The 22,742-nt window shown below is 39.2% G+C and overlaps 1 long non-coding RNA gene across 2 annotated transcripts in view; it reads left to right on the plus strand.

The window, feature by feature from the left end:
* Positions 1 to 22,742, plus strand: part of LOC129635562 (uncharacterized) — a 79,619-nt gene that overhangs the window by 16,275 nt on the left and 40,602 nt on the right. For both annotated transcript variants that reach the window (XR_008706365.1, XR_008706366.1), the window contains exon 2: positions 3,677 to 3,815. This is a non-coding gene — a long non-coding RNA (uncharacterized LOC129635562). The remainder of the gene's footprint in view (positions 1 to 3,676; positions 3,816 to 22,742) is intronic.

A 22,742-nucleotide genomic window follows, 5' to 3' on the forward strand; every position in this document is an offset into this window, starting at 1 on the left:
CTAAATGTGTCATGTTCTGGAAATTTAGTAGAGCGTAAACAGTTATAGTCATTGCCTCGTGGAGTTAAGATTTAAAAAGGGAATTAAAATTAATCATATAATTATACATACACTTTTAACTATGAAAAAGATTATTAAGAAGGGGTATTTGGCACTTTGAGAGAAGCCTTTATTTAGTCTAGGGATGTAATGGAGAGCTCACAGTAACTTTGTAAAAATGCATTGGGCTCAGGCAGGCATCAAGCCAAATCTGGGTTTAAATTTGGATTTTGCTGCTTTGAGCCATAAGACCCTGCCCAAGGCATGTCACTTTTCAGAGCAGATATAATGCTGGCTTCATAGGATAGTTGTAAGAATGATACAGGCTTTAATTGTGACAGTGCACATCATGTGTTCTTAATAAATGCATTACTGACCCTCCTTCCCCTTTCTGACTGACTGATTCCATATGTCCAATGCAGAGAAAGATGAAGTAAGGGATGAGTCTGTCTGGAAGTTAATCAAGTCTTCATGGAAGAAGTAGCATTTGAGCTTGAACTTAAGAGACTGGAAATGGTTTTGATGAAAATAATTTTAATCATATGATGAGGTGGTAATTATAAAAAGCAGGCAGTGTTACTTAGCAGCCAAGATCATAGGCTTCAGAATGAGACAGACCTCACTTCAGATCTAGGATTCATTACTTATTCAGGATGGGGAACACATGTATACCTGTGGCGGATTCATTTTGATATTTGGCAAATCTAATACAGTTATGTAAAGTTTAAAAATAAAATAAAATTAAAAAAAAAAAAAATAAATAAATTAAAAAAAAAAAAAAAAAAAATAAAAGTTAGAAAGGAGAATGAGATGGCTCAGGTCACACAGGTGGGGATATAATAATGATAAAGTTAGGAAAGGTCCCTGCTGTTCTGGAGCTAATGATCTATTGAAGAAGAGAGACAAAATGCAAGAAAACAATTCCAAAAGCAAACAGGATGTAATGACAGAGAGTAATGAACTTGAAGGATGTTTTATATAAGGTAGTTGCGGAGAAGTCACTGAAGAGGTGGCATTTAAGCTGAGACACAAAATGCATAAAGGCAGTAGCCATACAAAGATCTGAGACTGGAGTGTTCCAGAGAGAAGGAACAGCAAGTTTAAAGCTTGTAAGGCAAGATACATTTCATAGATTGAATCTGAGTGTAGCAGAAGCCCACTAATCTAGGGTAATATTGGTCACAGAGAATCTCTTGACCAATATTATAAATTATAAGTCAAACTTTCTAGGGTTTTAGGCTACTAAAAAGAGATAAAATTTTATTGTAAGTATAAAGGAAAAGACGTATACTGGAAAGGTTTAAGCAGTGGAATAACACAATTTGATTAATGATTAAATAAAGTCATTCTTCTGTTATGTGAAACTAGATGATAAGAATAGAAACCGGGAGCCCAGTTAGGAATTTATTTCAATAGTCTTAGATGAGAGATATTGATGGAGTGAACTAAGGTAATAGATTGGAGAAGAGGGAGAGAAATGGACAAACTAGAAATATATTTTGAAGGTAGAATTGGCAGGATGTTGTGAGAGTGTAAGGTAAAGGGAATGGAGATAAAAATCTGACTCCTGATTTTTGCCTTGAGCAACTGACTATATGCTAGTGTCATTTACTGAGATGAGGAAGTCTGGGAAAAGAGAAGAGTTGGGAGCATAGGATTAAGAGTGTTGTGGTTGTTTACTTCCTCTGTCTGACTTTTTTGCAACCCTATGGATTGTAGCTCACCAGGTTCTTCTGTCCATGGGATTTCCCAGGAAAGAATACTGGAGTGGGTTGCCATTTCCTTCTCCAGGAACTTCCTGACCTAGGGATCAAACCCACATCTCTTGCATTGGCAGGAGGGTTCTTTACTGCTGAGCCACTGGGGGAAACCCAGATAAAAAAAGTGTGAGATGCCAAGGTGACATCCAAGTCATATTATCAATTGGATATTTGACCCTAAAAGGCTTGAAAGGTCTAACCACCAGTCATTGGCTATATAAAGTGAAAGTGAAAGTCACTCAGTCATGTCCAACTCTTTGCAACCCCATGGCCTGAACAGTCCATGAAATTCTCCAGGCCAAAATACTAGAGTGGGTAGCCATTCCCTTCTCCAGGGGATCTTCCCAACCCAGGGATCAAAACCAGGTCTTCCACATTGCAGGTGGATTCTTTACCAGCTGAGCCATGAGGGAAGCCCAAGGATACTGGAATGGGTAGCCTATCCCTTCTCCAGGGGATCTTCCTGACTCAGGAACTGAACTGGGGTCTCCTGCATTGCAGGTGGATTCTTTACCAGCTGAGCTACCAGGGAAGCCCCATTGATTATATAAGCTATGGCAAATATTAAAACTTCATGATGCCACTTCCCAATTCCAGTGTCATACAGACATTTCTAATAGATTATAGCACACTTTCCTGAGGAGCCTGGGTATGGCTTTGGGGTCCTTCTCTTTACAGTGCTCCAGGTAGCCATACCACTACTCTAGTGGTGTTGGTGTTCAAAAAACACATCTATTGGCCATTTCCTTTGTGTAGTATTAGCATTTTTTCATAACCAACCATCTCAGCTTATTATTTTATTATTGGTTTTATTGTAAAAATTAGAGCTGGTGAAATATGATTCATTTTCATCACTTACTAAGAGCTACTATGTAAGTCCATTGCTCTGCAGGGTGCTCTGTTTGAGTAAATTAATCAATATATGGTTTAGTCTCTCCCTAAAGAAGTTAGCAGGATACTTATGACAGGTGGGTGTGTGGAATCAAAGGAAAGTGCAGGACTATGTATGATTAAATGTCCAAATAAACGGTCTCAACAGTATGTTTAGAGGAAGGTTGGATTGCAGTGTGTTAAAGGATTTCTAGATATCCTGGAGAGATGAGGCTTGATCTGGCCTTGAGAAAGAGTAGGATTGGAATGGGGAGATGGTGTCATCAGATGAGATAAGCAATCTGATTAAAGGACTGAAGAAGGAAATGGGAAATCAGAAAGAGAGGAAGGAATCTGGCCATTTGGAGAGGGAAATGGGGAGGGGTAATTAAAATAATGGTCATATTATAGTTCTGATTTTAGGAAAAACCTCTCATTAGTGTTTGGCTTAAGTGCTGTGTTATTTTACTGTGTAGTATGAATTCCATTTCTCAGATTGCATTCTTAGTTCCCTTGCCACTGGCTATCTGAGTAAGCCAAGGCTTGTGTATTTTTATTACAACAGCATGGCAACTTTGGTCACAATTTTTGTTAGCTGACTGATCTAGTAGATAAATTCTCAAATCTCAGCGGCTTAACACAGTACAAGTTCTTATCTTGCTAACATAATAATCTAATGCAGTTGTTCTCAGTCAGGTAACTCTCCTGAATGTCTCTCCTCCAAGCAATAATTCAGGGATCTAGGCTCTTTGTATTGTGTGGCTTTTCCATCTTCAATATGTGGCTCTTATAGCTGCCCTGAGTATTGACTCCTTTCTAGCCAGATGGCAGGGGAGGAAGAGTTGTACATGGGTGATGTTTTTGAGCCAGGGCTAGAAGTGGGAAACTCTGCTCTGCAAAAACTCAGTCTCACAACCAGAGAGTACTGAAAGGGAGACTGGGGAATGTAATTCAGTTGTGTGGCCTGAAAGAAAATGACATGAATGTGGTGATTCTTTTTCCCTCAGGGTGCTGCTGTTTACCTGATTCTTTGGTATGTGCTCTCCCGAGCCCAAGAGTCATTTGGCAACAACTTGGGTCAGAAGTCCTCCCTTCCCAGTCCATCACCTCACCCAGCCACTGGGGGGCTGAGTTTGTCCAGATCAGGTAAGACCTGAGCTAGTACCTGGTGTAGCCCCTGATCTCCCCACACGTCCACCCCTCCCTCTGTGATTTCATGTATTTATCCTTTAGTTCTATTTATCCTTTAGTTCTGACTCTGGACTCATTCTTTATCTCAGGCTTGTCTAGGTTCCTGTCTGAATACCACCCTTACTGTTATGCCTTCTTCTTGACCTCTGATATCCATGACCACAGACTCTGTCTCAAGTTCAATATCAGTTTCTTATGAAGAGTAACATATCTAGATGGGGTGTTTGTGGACTTGGATATGATTGTCTGTCTTAGTCTTTGAGATTGTAAAGCAGGATCTGGTAGTGTTCAAAAGTAGCCTTAGAATGTAAGATGATTTGCATTATCTAAAAGGCACAATGATTTGGTAAGGCCTGTTAAGAGAGGATGACATTTTAATGAAGTTATTAGCTGTATTGGAGTTAGTCACATCCAAAAGTAGTATTGCATATATTCCATTACTTTCATTTTGTGTTAATTCACTTCATGCATATAATCTCATTACCTCATTTCACTCCTACAGCATTCCTACAGAATAGGCATTATTATCGCCAGGCATCAGTCATATATAACCAGAAAAACAGGGTGGATTGATTGACTGGTTGCAAAGAATTGACTTACCCAAGTGAGCGCTGGCTAGACAAGTAGGGCAGGCTGGTAGGAACAGCAGTTTGGAACGTTGGGTATAAGATAAAAGCACAGATAAAATTTCTTCTTCAAGGGAGCCTCAGTTCTGCTTTTAAGGCCTTCAGTTGATTGAATCAGGCCTATCCAGATGACCGATAATCTTCTTTACATAAGTCAACAGACTATGGACTTTAATCACATCTACAACAGACCTTTATAGCAACATCTAGATTATATTGAATAAATGGAGACCAAGCCTAGCCAAGTTAACAGATAAAACTAATCATCATGACCCATTTAAAAGATAAGGAAATAGAGGCTCAGAGATGTAGTAAGTTGCAGAGCTGGATATTTAGGATTTTTATTTTATGCTAAAATACACTTTAGGTATTTTTTCAACTTCCTAAATTACATATATTTGCAGCAGGGTCCAAAGAAAATATCTGAATTGATTTACCGAGAGTGATCTAAATGATGTAATATTCAAAACATAATAGTGAAGAAAGTCATTCACTGTATAGCAGCCAAAAGATAATAAGAATGACTTATTTTTTCCTATTTAAAAGTCTTATCATGAATAATTTTCAGTTTGGATAAAACCTTGATTTTAAGGAAGTCAATGATAGTAGAGTTTTCTTCTCTAAATCTTCATTTAGGATTGCAAGAGACGGAAAACCTTAGCATTTATTTCTAGCCCCGAGGCTGAACAAGTCATTGTTTTAATTATAGAAAGCTGAACTTTCATCTTTCTTTAATTGAGCATGGATAGTTTGTACCTGTGATCAGTACTAAAATGTCATCAAATCACTTATGACGTTTCACACTCTTGAGCTGCAGTAAAAATACCAGTTATTTTGTACATCTGTGCAGTCATCATTTGGGGCAACTGTTTCAATTTGTTGGTAATTATCGTCTGCTCTTCATGACTAGTGTGGTTTGGAAAGCGTCACAAGAAGTGCTGTTTCACTTTGGTGATGGTCAGTACATTTAGCGAAGAGGAGGCCAATGAGGAGACAGATGCTGACTTCCTGGGTACACGGTTTGAATGACAAACAGAGACGAACAGGTCATTACTTTTCACAGCAAGGAGAGGAGGAGGGAGCTCAGAATTCTGAAGGAAATGTTGGCCTTTGGATGCTTCAGTTGTGCATTCTAACGTAAGAAGGCAAGGACACATTTATTTGCTTTTCTTCCCTCCAGTCACACTCTAGGAAGACAGAGCTATTATTATAGGCTATGTCTAAACTTTAGCAAAAAAGCACCCTAGGGGCCGAAATGGATACTGTGCCTGTTTTCTGTCATAAAGTTTGATGGTAGAAAAGAGGGTTGAAGCACTGATTTATAGCAGCCTTGGAAATAGTTACCAGTCCACATGCCTAGTAACAATTGTGATCTAGTTCAAATGAAGATGGACTTGATCTAAACGTCAGTGTAAGAACAGTCTATATAACCTTGAGGAAAAAATTGATAGGGTGATCAATTACTTTTATCCCTTTTAGACAGAATTACCTTTTTTAAAAAAAGGATAGTTTGCAAATTTGAAACAAATGCATGATTTGAATAGAATATGTTTCCCCTGAGGTACTCAGAGGGTGATTTAATGCCATTTCTTTACCCAGATTATATGGCAGACAGGTCAACTCTGGGGAAATGAAGTGTGAGACAGGAAAAAGAAAGGCTTGAGGAAAAGGAACTAAGGAGAGCACCTAGAAGCTTTAAAATTGGTAAAGAATAATTGGTAAAAGGAAGATTCAGACTGGTGGTAAGGTAGTACTGGGAGCACAATGGAGGTGGTCTGGGATTCCTGCAGAAGGAGTCTGGGAAAGTGAGGAGAGGACTGGCAGAGGAATTAGAGATGGGGGTAGAAGTTTCCTTGGTGGTATATGAGCAAGAAGTTTGAAATTGTGAGGAACCTAGAAGATAAAAGAATGCATGCTTAAGTAGAATTTTCTAGAGAATTTAATGAAGGTACTTTTCAGTTGTGTAGCCAGGAAAAGATGATGAGGTGCCCAGCAGAGTATAAAAAGCCCTTACACCCTCTAGGTGTGAGGAGCAAGGGGTGAACATTGGGACCCAAAGTTACTGGAGCCCCATGAGACCTATCACTATAGAATGAGGCTCTAGACATGAGTTGTAGAAGGATCAGTCATTGCCAGAACCACAGTGCTGAGACAAGAGGAGAGCATCAGAAGAAATGCCCCCCAAATGCTCTCTTTCCTCCCACCTAGCTGTCTTTCTTTTGGCCAGTCCAACTTGAAGTCAGAAAAGCACAGAGAGAGTAACCAGACAGGTGAGAGCCAGGAAGTAGGGGATGTCCGAGTACTAAGTACTGGTCTTGGCTTGGTAACCCACTTGCAAAGGGACTTTAAACAAACAGAATAACCCTTTTCTGTTTCTTTTTTCTTTCTATCAGTAAATGGGGATAAAAATTCTTTCCAGTATTCTGGAGTTGTTATAAAGATCAGATGACATAGTAGATGTATTTGTTGCATTGATTTATATTTATGTTGCACTTTATAATTTCAGAAACTTTCTCATGTCTGTTATTTCATTTGCTTCTCAAAATTAGCTCTTAAGTTATCCAAGATAAGTTTTATCATTTCCATTTAATATTTGAGATGATTGAGTCAGAGAAATTAGGTGTTTCTTCATGGTCACAAGGCTAATTGTTCTTTTGACTAAAACTTGACTGTAATTTTCTCTTATCAAACTGAAGTGCGGTTTAGTCCAATATTTCAGACAGTTTTGGGAGACAATTATTGTCTTTGTAAGGCACAAAGTTTCCAGATAAGGAGCCTGAGACCACACCTTTCATGTGGTCTGTAGAGAACAGCATCCATGATTCAGGTCTTCTTTCTTATTTGAGCATGATCTTGGGAAGAAAAAAATGGAGAAAGAAAAGGGCCTTGTTCTTGACTTCTCCTCCTCCTCTTCCTCTCTTAGTAGAAAATGCAAAATAAAGTGCTACAAGAAAATCAGAAGCCAACATAACATTGTAAAGCAATTTTCATCCAATTAAAAAAAAAAAAGGTACCCAGGGGAAAACAAAGAAAGTTTGTATTCCCCATAAAAAAAAAAAAAAAAAAAAAAGTCATTCAAACCCCATACATTTAAATGTGAAGGCCTAACCCCCAAAGTGATGGTATTTGGAGGTAGGGCCTTCAGAAGGTGATTAGGTCATGAGGGTGGAGCCCTCGTGGATAAGATTAGTGCACCAGAGAGCTCTCTCCCCTCTTCTGCCATGTGAGGACAGGGTGAGAAGAACTCTTTGCTAGTTATCATAGTGAGTCTATTTTTAGCTTTTAATAATATGACTATCTATTTTATACATATTTCAACTTTAGAAAATAAACAGACTGGCCTTCCTTTATCAGAGATTGTGTACACGCTTTTCCTCCCTCTACCTTCATCTCTTTTTATATTAGCACATGGGCAACTCTATTTCAGTGTGTTTTCTACTTGTGTATTTTAGGAAGAATGCTAAAGTGATAGACACATGAAGAATGGATTAAAATTGAAGGACAAGAAGACTAGTTAGGAATTATTTTAAGAGTTGAATGAAGGGAGCGGGTATGTCTGAATGAAAAGGAAGGGACCTGATCTGAGATTGTTTAGAAATCTAGTTTTAATTTCACCTTTGCTCTGGAACTTTCTTCATTGGAAAAGAGTGTGGTCTATCTATACTATTTCTTTATTCTGCCTCACTCATGCCAATAGGTCACTCTCCTCTCAATGTATTTGACTAGATCTGAATCCTTAAAATTTTTCTATTATATAGGCTACTTAAACTTACTTGTTTTCTCTTCTGAAATGATCCACCTTTCTGATTTGTGTCTCCTTGACCATTTAGAGCTATTTGTTTTTGAACCTTGTTGTCTTCATACTATGAAACCCTGAGAGTGCCCAGAAGAGTGTGAAGGCTCTCTGAGCATTTCACTATTTGCTTTCACCTTGGCTTTTTCTTTCTACCTCACTGTTACCAGTGTCAGGTGGAAATGACAGATGCTACCCAGGATCTGCTTCACATGGGTACTCTGACAATTAATTAGCTTTTTATTATTTTAATTTTTTAAGAGCAGAGCCCCTGTACTGTAAACAGTCCCTATATGACCTGTTTTCTCATATTAATTTATGTATAAGGATCATAAAAAGGAAGCAAATGGCAAGAGACAGAGTAAGAAAGCTCCTTGTGCAACAGCTTCTGCTCAGGCCTATGGAAAGAGTTATAGGACTCGACACACAAGTCTTCTTGATCACAGTCAGTATTTCTTTTTTGGCCACTTTGCCTTCCAAAAGTCACCAGAAAAATCTCAGAAATACTTAACTTGGTTAAAATATATATATATATATATAGTCCAGAGAGCATTCATTCCTTTCCCTAAGCATCTGGAGGGGCAGTCTTCTTGCCCCAGGCAAAGCCACAGAATAGTAAGACATCAAACAGCTTTGGGGAGAACAAAATGAGTTATTGCATATGAAAGTGCTTTATTTATGTTCTAAACACTAGATCTCTGTGTGTGAGCGACTAGACTCTCTCTTAAAAGTGATACTTTGTCTCACCCTTGTAATCACTAAGCATTACTAGCTGGCTTACTATGTGCCAGGCATGGGGCTGCATGTTTTACATATATTACTTCTTTTAATCCTAACTTTTACCAATTTCAGATTTATTATAGAGTTAAGAATTATTCCCAGGGCACTTATTTCTCAATCCTGTTCCTTTAAACCCTAAAATACATGGGCTTTCTAACATATCTCACATGATACCACAAGTCATATTATATGATTAACATTCAGTTAAGTTCAGTCATTCAGTTGTGTCCGACTCTTTGTGACCCCATGAACCACAGCAAGCCAGGCCTCCCTGTCCATCACCAACTCCTAGAGTTTACCCAAACTCATGTCCGTTGAGTCGGTGATGCCATCTAGCCATCTCATCCTCTGTCGTCCCCTTCTCTTCCCGCCCTCAATCTTTCCTAGCATCAGGGACTTTCCAATGAGTCAGCTCTTCACAGAAGGTGGCCAAAGTATTGGAGTTTCAGCTTCAACATCAGTCCTTCCAATGAACATCCAGGACTGATCTCCTTTAGGATGGACTGGTTGGATCTCCTTGTAGTCCAGGGGACTCTCAAGAGTCTTCTCCAACATCACAGTTCAAAAGCTTCAATTCTTCAGCACTAAGCTTTCTTTATAGTCCAACTCTCACATCCATACATGACCATTGGAAAAACCATAGCCTTGACTAGATGGACTTTTGTTGACAAAATAATGTCTCTGCTTTTTAATATGCTGTCTAGGTTGGTCATAACTTTCCTTCCAAGGAATAAGCGTCTTTTAATTTCATGGCTGCAATCACCATCTGCAGTGATTTTGGAGCCCCCCAAAATAAAGTCTGACACTGTTTCCACTGTTTCCCCATCTATTTGCCATGAAATGACATGACCAGATGACATGATCTTAGTTTTCTGAATGTTGAGCTTTACTTAAGCCAACATTTCCACTCTTGTCTTTCACTTTCATCAAGAGGGCCTTTAGTTCTTCTTCACTTTCTGCTGTAAGGGTGGTGTTATCTGCGTATCTGAAGTAAGTGAAGTGAAGTTGCTCAGTCGTAAGCTGAGATTTGCTCAGTCATAAGTTCCCTTTGCGAACCCATGGACTGTAGCCTACCACGCTCCTCCATCCATGGGATTTTCCAGGCAACAGTACTGCAGTGGGTTGCCATTTCCTTCTCCAGAGGATCTTCCGACCCAGGGATCAAACCTGGGTCTCCTGCATTGTAGGCAGATGCTTTACCATCTGAGCCACATTTCTCCCGGCAATCTTGATTCCAGCTTGTGCTTCTTCCAGCCCAGCGTTTCTCATGATGTACTCTGCATATAAGTTAAACAAGCAGGGTGACAATATATAGCCTTGATGTACTCCTTTTCCTATTTGGAACCAGTCTGTTTTTCCATGTCTAGTTCTAACTGTTGCTTCCTGACCTGCATACAGGTTTCTCAAGAGGCAGGTCAGGTGCTCTGGTATTCCCATCTCTTTCAGAATTTTCCACAGTTTATTGTGATCCCCACAGTTAAAGGTTTGGCATAGTTAATAAAGCAGAAATAGATGTTTTTCTGGAACTCTCATGCTTTTTTGATGATCCAGCGGATGTTAGCAATTTGATCTCTGGTTCCTCTGCCTTTTCTAAAACCAGCTTGAACATCAGGAAGTTCACGGTTCACGTACTGCTGAAGCCTGGCTTGGAGAATTTTCAGCATTACTTTACTAGCGTGTGAGATGAGTGCAATTGTGTGGTAGTTTGAGCATTCTTTGGCATTGCCTTTCTTTGGGATTGGAATAAAAACTGACCTTTTCCAGTCCTGTGGCCACTGCTGAGTTTTCCAAATTTGCTGACATATTGAGTGCAGCACTTTCACAGCATCATCTTTCAGGATTTGAAATAGCTCAACTGGAATTCCATCACCTCCACTAGCTTTGTTTGTAGTGATACTTTCTAAGGCCCACTTGACTTCACATTCTAGGAAGTCTGGCTCCAGGTGAGTACTCACACCATATTGATTATCTGGGTCATGAAGATCTTTTTTGTACAGTTCTTCTGTGTATTCTTGCCACCTCTTCTTAATATCTTCTGCTTCTGTGAGGTCCATACCATTTCTGTCCTTTATTGAGCCCATCTTTGCATGAAATGTTCCCTTGGTGTCTCTAATTTTCTTGAAGATTTGTCTAGTCTTTTCCATTCTATTGTTTTCCTCTATGTCTTGCATTGATCACTGAGGAAGACTTTCTTATCTCTCCTTGCTATTCTTTGGAACTCTGCCTTCAAATGGGTATATCTTTCCTTTTCTCCTTTGCTTTTCACTTCCCTTCTTTTCACAGCTATTTGTAAGGCCTCCTCAGACAGCCATTTTGCTCTTTTGCATTTCTTTTCTTGGGGATGGTCTTGATCCCTGTCTCCTGTACAATGTCACAAACCTCTGTCCATAGTTCATCAGGCACTCTGTCTATCAGATCTAGTCCCTTAAATCTATTTCTCACTTCTACTGTTCTACTGTATAATCATAAGGGATTTGATTTAGTTCATACCTGAATGGTCTAGTGGTTTTCCCCCACTTTCTTCAATTTAAGTCTAAATTTGGCAATAAGAAGTTCATGATCTGAGCCATTAAATATAATTTCTTGAGAACCCATTATGTACCAGAAACTAAGCTAGATATCCTAGATTGGTATATGACACATAATCCTTATAGCAACCCCATGAAAATGTATTATCACCATTTTACATACTTTTTCCACTTATTATGGTGACACAATAAGTAGCAAAACTTGTTTTGAATAAGTATTCAAATTCAAATAGATCTACCTTCAAAAACAAGTCTGTATTACATTATGGTTGCCTGTAGTAGGTTGAGTGGTGCCCCCAAAAGATATGTCCATGTCCTACCCTCTGTGAATGTGACCTGATTTGTAAAAGGGTTTTTACAGATGTAATTAATTGAAGGACCTTGAGATGGACTCATCCTGGGTTATCTGGGTGCATCCCAAATGTTCTTATAAGAGACAGAGAGGAGAAGACACAGAAATAAGATAAGAAGACAGGAGCAGATATTGGTGTGCCTGGTACCACCAGAAGTTGAAAGAGGCAAGGAAATACTTTTTTTTCTATAGAATTTGGACAGAATACAACCCTAACAATTCTTGATTTTGGACTTCTGGCCTCTAGACCTGTGAGAGACAGATATTTGTTGTCGTAAGCCACCCATCTTGTAATAATGAGTTGTTTTCATGACAAAAAAAATTAATGCATGGCCTATGTCATTTTTAAACTATAGACTGGCTCATATTGTATCTTTAAAAACTTAAAGTCCTCACTACCTCATCTTTTTATTATGGTCATTGATGTCTTTGGTGTCTTCTAGTTAGACTAATTTTTTGTCTTCTTCTCCACTTGTAACCTTTAAGGACCTTTCCCACAGTAGTATCAGTCTATGCACAAGATCCTGGAGATGGCTTCATGCCTTTGCTCACCTTGACTCCCACCCCTGGAAGGCTGTTCTTAGCTTGTCTCGCTCCATACTCTGCTGCCAATCTCATTCTCAAGCTAAGCCTGAATGATACCTCTTCTTGAAATCCTGAAGAGAGAGCCCCAGCCAGAATTAACTGCTGTGTCTGGGTTCCCAGAGCAGTCTACTTATTTCTCCATGTATGACTTCTGCCTGACTGTCCTATGTTGTAGTTAGGCAGCTGCCTATGAAATCCTGGAGGTAGGGTAGGAATTAAATGAATCTCGGTGCTTCCCCTGGTACCAGTCAATGGATGTCTCATGGTTGATGAAGACTAACTTACCTCTCTATTCCCTTGAGAATCTCTATACAAAAGTTTCTCAAGCTTGAATTTGTAAGAGAATCACCTAAAGAACACATATTTGTTAGAAATATAGATTTCTGGGCTTCTGCAAATTCATTGCTTTTAGAGTAGATCATCCAAATAATTTTGATGCAAGTGATTGGCTAACTATACTTTGAGAAATAGTATTCTAAAATTTGGATTGGAAACTTCTGTGGTGTCCACCTGTTGAATAATACCATTATGGGTGTCTCCTGGAATATGAGTGATCTAAACTCACACTCTGCTTGGGAAAAGAAGAATCACATCATCCTTTATGACTTTGGTCAAAAGAGCCTGCATATTTGATTCCATTTCTAAACTCTGTCTCAGACCAACTGAAATATTTCATATTTCCTGAGCTGCCTAGGACTGAAGTTTGTTTCCTTATTTAAAATGCACATGCATGGGCTCTCATCAGATACATGGTCAGAACTGTCTTATGAGGAAATGCTTCTCTGTCTCTTAAACAGTTACAGGTTCTATTTCTGTGTACCTCTCCATGTTTAACTTGTCTTCAAAGAGCTCTAACTGCATTACTTTAGGCATTGATAGAAAGAAAGGGCTGCATAAGCATCCATGTCCATTAAAGAAACAACCAAATGTGCTGTGTTTCTATCTTTGAGACATTAGGAATTTCCACCTTCCTTCTTAGAAATGTCTTATGTCCTTGAAAACTTCTGCATTACAAAATAACTCAGTATAAGATGGATGAATTTTTCTTTTCTGAGCTCCAGTAAAATGGGAATAATCATGCCTACTTCATAGGACAGTTGTGAGGATTAGATAAAATAATTCACTATATAGAAAGCATTTAGTACAATGTTAGGCCTTTAATAGGGCCTCACAATAATATACAATGGATTAAAGACAATCTCTTTAACAAGTGGTGCTGGGAAAACTGGTCAACCACTTGTAAAAGAATGAAACTAGAACACTTTCTAACACCATACACAAAAATAAACTCAAAATGGATTAAAGATCTTAATGTAAGACCAGAAACTATAAAACTCCTAGAGGAGAACATAGGCAAAACACTCTCTGACATACATCACAGCAGGATCCTCTATGACCCACCTCCCAGAATATTGGAAATAAAAGCAAAAATAAACAAATGGGACCTAATTAACCTTAAAAGCTTCTGCACATCAAAGGAAACTATTAGCAAGGTGAAAAGACAGCCTTCAGAATGGGAGAAGATAATAGCAAATGAAGCAACTGACAAACAACTAATCTCGAGAATATACAAGCAACTCCTACAGCTCAACTCCAGAAAAATAAATGACCCAATCAAAAAATGGGCCAAAGAACTAAATAGACATTTCTCCAAAGAAGACATACAGATGGCTAACAAACACATGAAAAGATGCTCAACATCACTCATTATCAGAGAAATGCAAATCAAAACCACTATGAGGTACCATTTCACACCAGTCAGAATGGCTGCGATCCAAAAGTCTACAAGTAATAAATGCTGGAGAGGGTGTGGAGAAAAGGGAACCCTCTTACACTTTTGGTAGAAATGCAAACTAGTACAGCCACTATGGAGAACAGTGTGGAGATTCCTTAAAAAACTGGAAATAGAACTGCCTTATGATCCAGCAATCCCACTGCTGGGCATACACACTGAGGAAACCAGAAGGGAAAGAGACACGTGTACCCCAATGTTCATCGCAGCACTGTTTATAATAGCCAGGACATGGAAGCAACCTAGATGTCCATCAGCAGATGAATGGATAAGAAAGCTGTGGTACATATACACAATGGAGTATTACTCAGCCATTGAAAAGAATACATTTGAATCAGTTCTAATGAGGTGGATGAAACTGGAGCCTATTATACAGAGTGAAGTAAGCCAGAAAGAAAAACCCCAATACAGTATACTAACGCATATATATGGAATTTAGAAAGATGGTAACAATAACCCTGTGTACGAGACAGCAAAAGAGACACTGATGTATAGAACAGTCTTATGGACTCTGAGAGAGAGGGAGAGGGTGGGAAGATTTGGGAGGATGGCATTGAAACATGTAAAATATCATGTATGAAACGAGTTGCCAGTCCAGGTTCGATGCACGATACTGGATGCTTGGGGCTGGTGCACTGGGACGACCCAGAGGGATGGAATGGGGAGGGAGGAGGGAGGAGGGTTCAGGATGCAGAACACATGTATACCTGTGGTGGATTCATTTTGATATTTGGCAAAACTAATACAATTATGTAAAGTTTAAAAAATAAAATAAAATTAAAAAAAAAAAGAGGGCCTCAATAATGGTTAATCTTGTGGATATCAACCAGGTTTAATATTCATAATTCCAGGTATAACTTGAATTCTTTGTTGTCATCCTCCTGTTCTTCCTCACCATCATTAAATCACTGGATATTAATTAATATTTATTTTGTATCAGGCACATTTAAAGTACTTGACATTCGACCTCACTTTTCCATTTTCTGCCCTAACAAATTTTCACAAACTTAGCAGTTTAACACAACACAAAATTTTGATTTCAGTCTATAGGGCAGAAGTCTAAAAGGGGTTCACTGGGCTAAAGTCAAGGTATTGGGGAGGCTACATCTCTTTCTGAAGGTTCTACTTCTCTTCTCATTCAGGTATTTGGCAGAATTCAGTTTCTTACTGTGGTAGGACTAAAGTCCCATTTGTTCTCTGGTTATCAACTTAGACTGTTCCCAACTTATAGAGACTGCTTGCGTTCCTTGGCTTGCAGACTCCTTCCTCCATATTCAAAGCCAGCAATGGTGAGTTAAATCCCATTCACACTTTGGAATTTTCATGCATTTCATCTCTGACTTACTTTTCTGCTTTCCTCTTGCACTTTTAGGGGTCCATGTGATTAGATTAAGCCCACTAGGAAAGTCTAAGACAGTATCTGTATTTCGAGGTCTATAACCTTAATTATGTTTGCAACATTCCTTTTGCCATGTTCTGGGTATTAAAAAAAATTGACTTTTTTTTAAAAGGAAGGGGCATTATTCTGTCCACCACACATTTGTTGTCTCATTGAATTCTCCTGTTGTTCAGTTGCTAAGTCAATTCAACACTTTGTGAACCCATGGACTGTAGCACATCAGGCTTCCCTGTCCCTCACTATTTCCCAGAGTTTGCTCAAACTTATGTCCATTGTGTCAATGATGCCATCCAACCATCTCATCCTCTGTTGCCCACTTTTCCTCCTGCCCTCAATCTTTCCCAGCATCAGGATCTTTTCCAATGAGTTGGTTCTTTGCATCAGGTGGCCAAAGTATTGGAGTTTCACTTTCAGCACCAGTCCTTCCAATGAATATTCAGGGTTGACTTCTTTTATGATTGAATAATTTGATCTCCTTGCTATCCAAGGGACTGTCAAGAGAGTTCTCCAACACCACAGTTCAAAAGCATCAATATTCAGTGCTCAGCCTTCTTTATGGTCCAACTCTCACATCATACATGACTACTGGAAAAACCATAGCTTTGACTGGACAGATCTTTGTTGGCAAAGTGACATCTCTGCTTTCTAATATGCTGTCTAAGTTTGTCATAACTTTCTTTCCAAGGAGCAAGGCTTATAATTTCTTATAATTTCATGACTACAATCATCCTCCACAGTGATTTTGGAACCCAAGAAATAAAATTGGTCACTGTTGCCACTTTTTCCCCATCTGTTTCCCATTAAGTGATGGGACCTGATGCCATGATCTTAGTTTTTTGAATGTTGAGTTTTAAGCCAACTTTTCCACTCTCCTCTTTTAGCTTTATCAAGAGACTTTTTAAAAAAATTTTTTATTTTATTTTATTTTTTAACTTTACAATATTGTATTGGTTTTGCCATATATCAGCACGAATCTGCCACAGGTATACACGTGTTCCCCATCCTGAACCCTCCTCCCTCCCCGTACCATCCCTCTGGGTCGTCCCAGTGCACCAACCCCAAGCATCCAGTATCGTGCATTGAACCTGGACTGGAGACTCGTTTCATATATGATATTATACATGTTTCAATGCCATTCTCCCAAATCATCCCACCCTCACCCTCTCCCACAGAGTCCAAAAGACTGTTCTATACATCAGTGTCTCTTTTGCTGTCTTGTATACAGGGTTATTGTTACCATCTTTCTAAATTCCATATATATGCGTTAGTATACTGTATTGGTGTTTTTCTTTCTGGCTTACTTCACTCTGTATAATAGGCTCCAGTTTCATCCACCTCATTAGAACTGATTCAAATGTATTCTTTTCAATGGCTGAGTAATACTCCATTGTGTATATGTACCACAGCTTTCTTATCCATTCATCTGTTGATGGACATCTAGGTTGCTTCCATGTCCTGGCTATTACAAACAGTGCTGCGATGAACATTGGGGTACACATGTGTCTTTCAATTCTGGTTTCCTCAGTGTGTATGCCCAGCAGTGGGATTGCTGGATCATAAGGCAGTTCTATTTCCAGTTTTTTAAGGAATCTCCACACTGTTCTCCATAGTGGCTGTACTAGTTTGCATTTCTACCAAAAGTGTAAGAGGGTTCCCTTTTCTCCACACCCTCTCCAGCATTTATTACTTGTAGACTTTTGGATCGCAGCCATCATCAAGAGACTTTTTAATTGCTCTTTGTTTTCTGCCATTAAAGTGGTATCGTCTGCATATCTGAGACTGTTGACATTTCTCCTGACAATCTTGATTCTAGCTTGTGCTTTTTCCAGCCCAGCATTTTGCATGACGTACTCTACATATAAATTAAATAAGAAAGGTGACAATATATAGCCTAGACATACTCATTTCTCAATTTGGAACCAGTCCATTGTTCCATGTCCAGTTCTAACTGTTGCTTCTTGACCTGCATACAGGTTTCTCAGGAGGCAGGTCAGGTGGTCTGGTATTCCCTTCTCTTTAAGAATTTTTCCACAGTTTGTTTTGATACACATGATTAAAAGGCTTTAGTGTAATCAGTGAAGCAGAAGTAGGTGTTTTTTCTGAAATTTCATTGGAGCTTTCTTTATGATCCAACAGATGTTGGCAATTTAATCTCTGATTCCTCTGACCTTTCTAAATCCAACTTGTACATCTGGAAGTTCTCGATTCACATACTGCTGAAGCCTGGGTTAAACTAGTGACTCAGATGATAAAGAATTTTCCTGCAATGTGGGAGACATGGATTTGATCCCAAGGATGGGAAGATTTCCTGGAGAAGGCAATGGCTACCCACTCTAGTATTCTTGCTAGGAGAATTCTATGGACAGAGGAGCCTGGTAGACTACAGGCCATGGCTTTGCAAAGAGCCAGACACGACTGAGCAACTAAACTTTCAGAATTCTCCTGGTGTCCCTATGAAGTACATTTCATTATACCCATTTTACAAATGACAAAGGGAGACTTAGCAAGATTAAATAACTTGCCTAAGATCAAATCTGCAGTAAGTGATGAAACCAAGATTCAAATCTTGGCATTTTGCCAGCAAAATCTGTCTAGTTTGGAATTAAACTAAGTTAAGCTGTAAAATGGGTTCTGCTACCAAGACCAGAGATTCTTTTTCTGTACTTATGGCCTGGGACAATTTAAAAGAAAAAAAATGACCTACATTCAATAACTTGGCTATCCATAGATGGTCCAAAAGCCTAAAAGAACTCTTAAGTCTATAAAAGATGTATATTTGTGGCCAATTCTTATTGACATAGGGCACAAACATCTTGTAGCTCTTTTCACAGATTTCTCCTGATTTTAGACTTTTTCCATTGCAACATTATCACCATCAAAACTTTCATCAGAGGTTGGAGGAAAACATTTTTAGGAACAAAAGATATAATTTCAGGAAATAAGTGGTATACTTTTGTGATCATATCTATTACTTTATTTAATATTAATCTCTGTGAAGTACCTTTTGTCACTTAGTGACCCTACAAGTACTATTAATTGCTGGGCATTTTAGGCAAGGAAACTGAGAAACTGATACACAGACTTGCTGAGATTTGAACCTGGGAAGCCTGGCATCAAACTACTCTGTTCTGTGACCACTATAGTCTTTTCTTCTAAGATAGAGATAGTTGTATCTTTTCTACTCTTTAACAGTTTCCACATTTTCCCCTTGCCTGGGGTATCTGATACCAGGCATCTTGGCATTTGGGCTACTCTCCTATATACAGATGATGCCCTAATGGTAAAGCCTGCATATCCGCTAGGCCAGGCAAAGGTGAAAATTGTTTTAAAAAGAAGAATTTTCAGATTTTTACCCTAACTCTGTTTAATTCATACGTAAGTGCAGGGTAAAGTACTTTGATAGTGTTTAACCTGGTGTAGATAAGACACTATACTCCTGAGGTTTAAGTGAGGAGCCTAGAACTTTCCCTAATTCCAGTTGAATCCTTAGTATAAATCTCATAGCATGGGCTGTAACTGACATATAATTTCCTTACATATGTGTAGCTCTTATATCATTTACAACACATTTTTACATGTTTTCTCATTCAAACCTCAAAAACATTCTGTGAAGGAAAATGTCATATCATTATTAAGATAATGATAATGATGATTATGATGATGAATGTTTATCATATGCCAATGTCAAACACTCTACACATTTTACCTTATTTAATCTTCTCACTCTCCTTTTAAGTAGGTACTACTTATCTCCATTTTAGAAATAAAGCTGACCCGAGCTCTGGAGTTAAGCAAAGGGCAGTGGATGGGCCTGATAATCTATGTGAGTCTACTTCTGCTGACTCCAAAAATCCTGAGTCTGCCGTTTGATCCTCAAGACAATGCCTTCCTGTCCTGGTCCTGGGCGCACTCCTACGCTGCATTCTACAATCGGTCTAACTGCTGGGTCTGTGGAGCACTCCCCTCTTTATCAGTGGAAGGCTTCCGGAGGTGGACATCTCCACTTCAAGAAAGACTTTCTCCAAGACTGTGAATACCTTCGACAACAATCACATGCGATGCCTCTTCTTCATCTGATGACATCTACCAACCCTAAAATGGACTGGTGCAACACTTTGCACTTTAACTATGGACATAATGTGACTTTTAATTTTGATTCTGATTGTTTTGTTCTTGCTGTTTGCTCCCTGCATCTGTAACTGTATAACTGGATTTGTTTCTAGCCGCATGAAAGCTTTTAAGTTACAAATGGTTGCTCAAACTCCTGCTACTGCTGCAGCTTCCTCCAACTACTATTTGGGGCCCCTGGATCAGATATCCTCAATATGAGGATTAGGAGAATATGTTGCCTCACCAATTTAGGGAGAACGCCCCTTGTCAGCTCAGAAGCAGTTATGGAACGAGAACGACGCCCCTTTTCCCTAGGCAACATAATTCTCCTAAAAGAAAAGGGGGGAATGAGAGAGTCATTTCCTAGGCAGGTTGATAGGGAGTCTAGGGGTCCCCAAGGAGAGAGGGGTCTGGAATTCTCAAGGAGGAAGAAAGGACAAACTTTTTCTTTCTCCATATTCCTTAGGATTATATAACAATAATGCATCCTGCCTAAGGACAGTCTTTGGATTCAACCTTCTGTTATCTTAAAAATGTTAATTATGGGAGTAGACCTGGTCTTTACAAGGATGTATCTTGCCTGAGGACAGTGTTATCTTAAAATGTAAATTATGGGAGTAGGTCTGATGAGGTCTTTACAACCTTCAGACATTCTTTGGATTATATAACCTCATTGTTAACTCTAGCAAGCGGGTATTCTTTCTGCCCCCTTCTGATGCCTATGTCAGAAGCTTTCTTTATCTCCTTTATACTTTAATAAAACTTTATTACACAAAAAAAAAAAAAAAAAAAAAAAAAAAAAAAAAAAGAAATAAAGCTGACAGACTTTTTCAGGGTCACCAAAATAGTAAGGATGGAATTGGGTTTTAAACCCTGTCAATTTGACTCCTGAGAGTGTATCCTACACTAAGACTCAATAGCATTATTTCTATTCTTCAACTAAACCAATGAAGACCTAGAGTAAAATTAAATATGGTTTATCAAATGTTACCTAGCTGACAACTGTAGGACTTGGATCAAGTTTTCAGCCTTGTATTTGGAGATGGTAACAATATAGTAGAATGATACAGAATCAGAAAGAGTTCATTTCTCCATCAGGCACTAAATGTGTGACCTTGGGTAAATCATGGATACCTTCTAGTCTTTAATTCAATTCACTATAGAGTGGGGATAATCATACCTACTTCCTTAAATTGTCAGCAGGATGGAAATAATGTATATAAAATGACTGGCATGTATTTAGTAGCTGTTATTAGTTAAAGCTCCTTCCAGTACACCAGCTGCTTTTCTAAATGAGAGTCCAGGTCTGGTAGGTTTGAAGTGTGGTGAAATTGCAACTGGTTGGGGGAAATTGTCTAAGCAGCCCTCAATCATTTTTCACATGAGCCATAGGCTTTTAGCAGGCACCACCTGATAAATCAGCCTCAGCTTAGGAAGAGCCTCAGAGACGTGCCCTTGACCTGAGAAATGCAGTGAAGGAGACCACTGTAAAGCTTTGGTTAACTTGGCAGATCTGAAGCAATCAGGGGCCTGGGGGCTTATTAATAAGCATCATTTTTTCCCCTTAGCTGTTTCCCTAGATGAGCTAATGATAAACATGATATCTTACTATCTCTTCTGCTTATTATAATCTCCCTCCTACAAGATAAGATTCCAAAAGCAGCCCTGGAAAGCTATGCAAAATGTGATGGTTTTGGAAAATGAACAAATGCTGAAGATTGCAGCCTGTGTCAGGTTGTAAGTATAAGAGTAGAGCACTGAAATATACACTGGCAGGGAGTTTTAAAAGGTTGATCCCCTGAGTATACACTGATGTGGCCCAGAAACAGAGTTCTATTCAGAATGATTTATGTTCCATGGTGCCCTGGTGTGATCTGAGTTACCTTTAGAAGGAAGAGCAGACATCAAATGAATTTAGAGGATAAAAATAGGTAGATGAGCATAAATGCAGAAATATCCTGAGTCTCTGAGCTCTTTCTAAGGAGACTTTCAGGGACATACCTGGAAAACGTGAACCCTCTTGTGCCTACTGGTACTGAAGATTTGAACTGTAGAAATTTGTGAATAGCTTGATCCCTGCTGAGGCCTGTGTGGGCCTCTTCCTTCTAGCCTTTTTCCTGAAAAGGAAGGGTTAAAAAACAGGGGTGGAAGGAAGCTTAGAAATGAATACTACTACTACTAACTCACATCAGTCGTGTTCGACTCTGTGCGACCCCATAGACGGCAGCCCACCAGGCTCCCCTGTCCCTGGGATTCTCCAGGCAAGAACACTGGAGTGGGTTGCTATTTCCTTCTCCAATGCAGGAAAGTGAAAAGTGAAAGTGAAGTCACTCAGTCGTGTCCGACTCTTAGTGACCCCATGGACTGCAGCCTACCAGGCTCCTCTGTCCATGGGATTTTCCAGGCAAGAGTACTGGAGTGGGGTGCCATTGCTTTCTCTTAGAAATGAATAGTGACATCTAATCTGCCTTAGTGCCTGCTTCTCAATGGACTTGAACTAATGCACAACTGTTTAAAATGTTTAGGCATCCCAAGCAGAAGAAATGACTGAGTCAGGCAGCTCTAACTTGACTTGTTAGATCAAATAGGCTCTAAGAAACTAACCTGATGGTAAAGCATGTATCTCTTTGAGCTCTATAATTAAACAGATCTAGCTGTCTTCACATCCTGCCTCTGTCACTAAGTAGCTATGCATCTATGGGAATGTTACTCTCTCTCTCTAAACCTCAGTTTCCTTATTTGTAAAATGGCAATAATAATAATGGTGTAAGTAATATATTAGGGCTTCCCCATTGGCTCTGTAGTAAAGTATCTGCCTGCCAATGCAAGGTTCAATCCCTGAGTCAAGAAGATCCCCTGAAGAAGGAAATGGCAACTCACTCCAGTATGCTTGCCTGGAAAATCCCACAGACAAAGC

The sequence above is a fragment of the Bubalus kerabau genome, chromosome 20 (assembly GCF_029407905.1).
Source record: "Bubalus kerabau isolate K-KA32 ecotype Philippines breed swamp buffalo chromosome 20, PCC_UOA_SB_1v2, whole genome shotgun sequence".
NCBI lineage: Eukaryota > Metazoa > Chordata > Mammalia > Artiodactyla > Bovidae > Bubalus > Bubalus kerabau.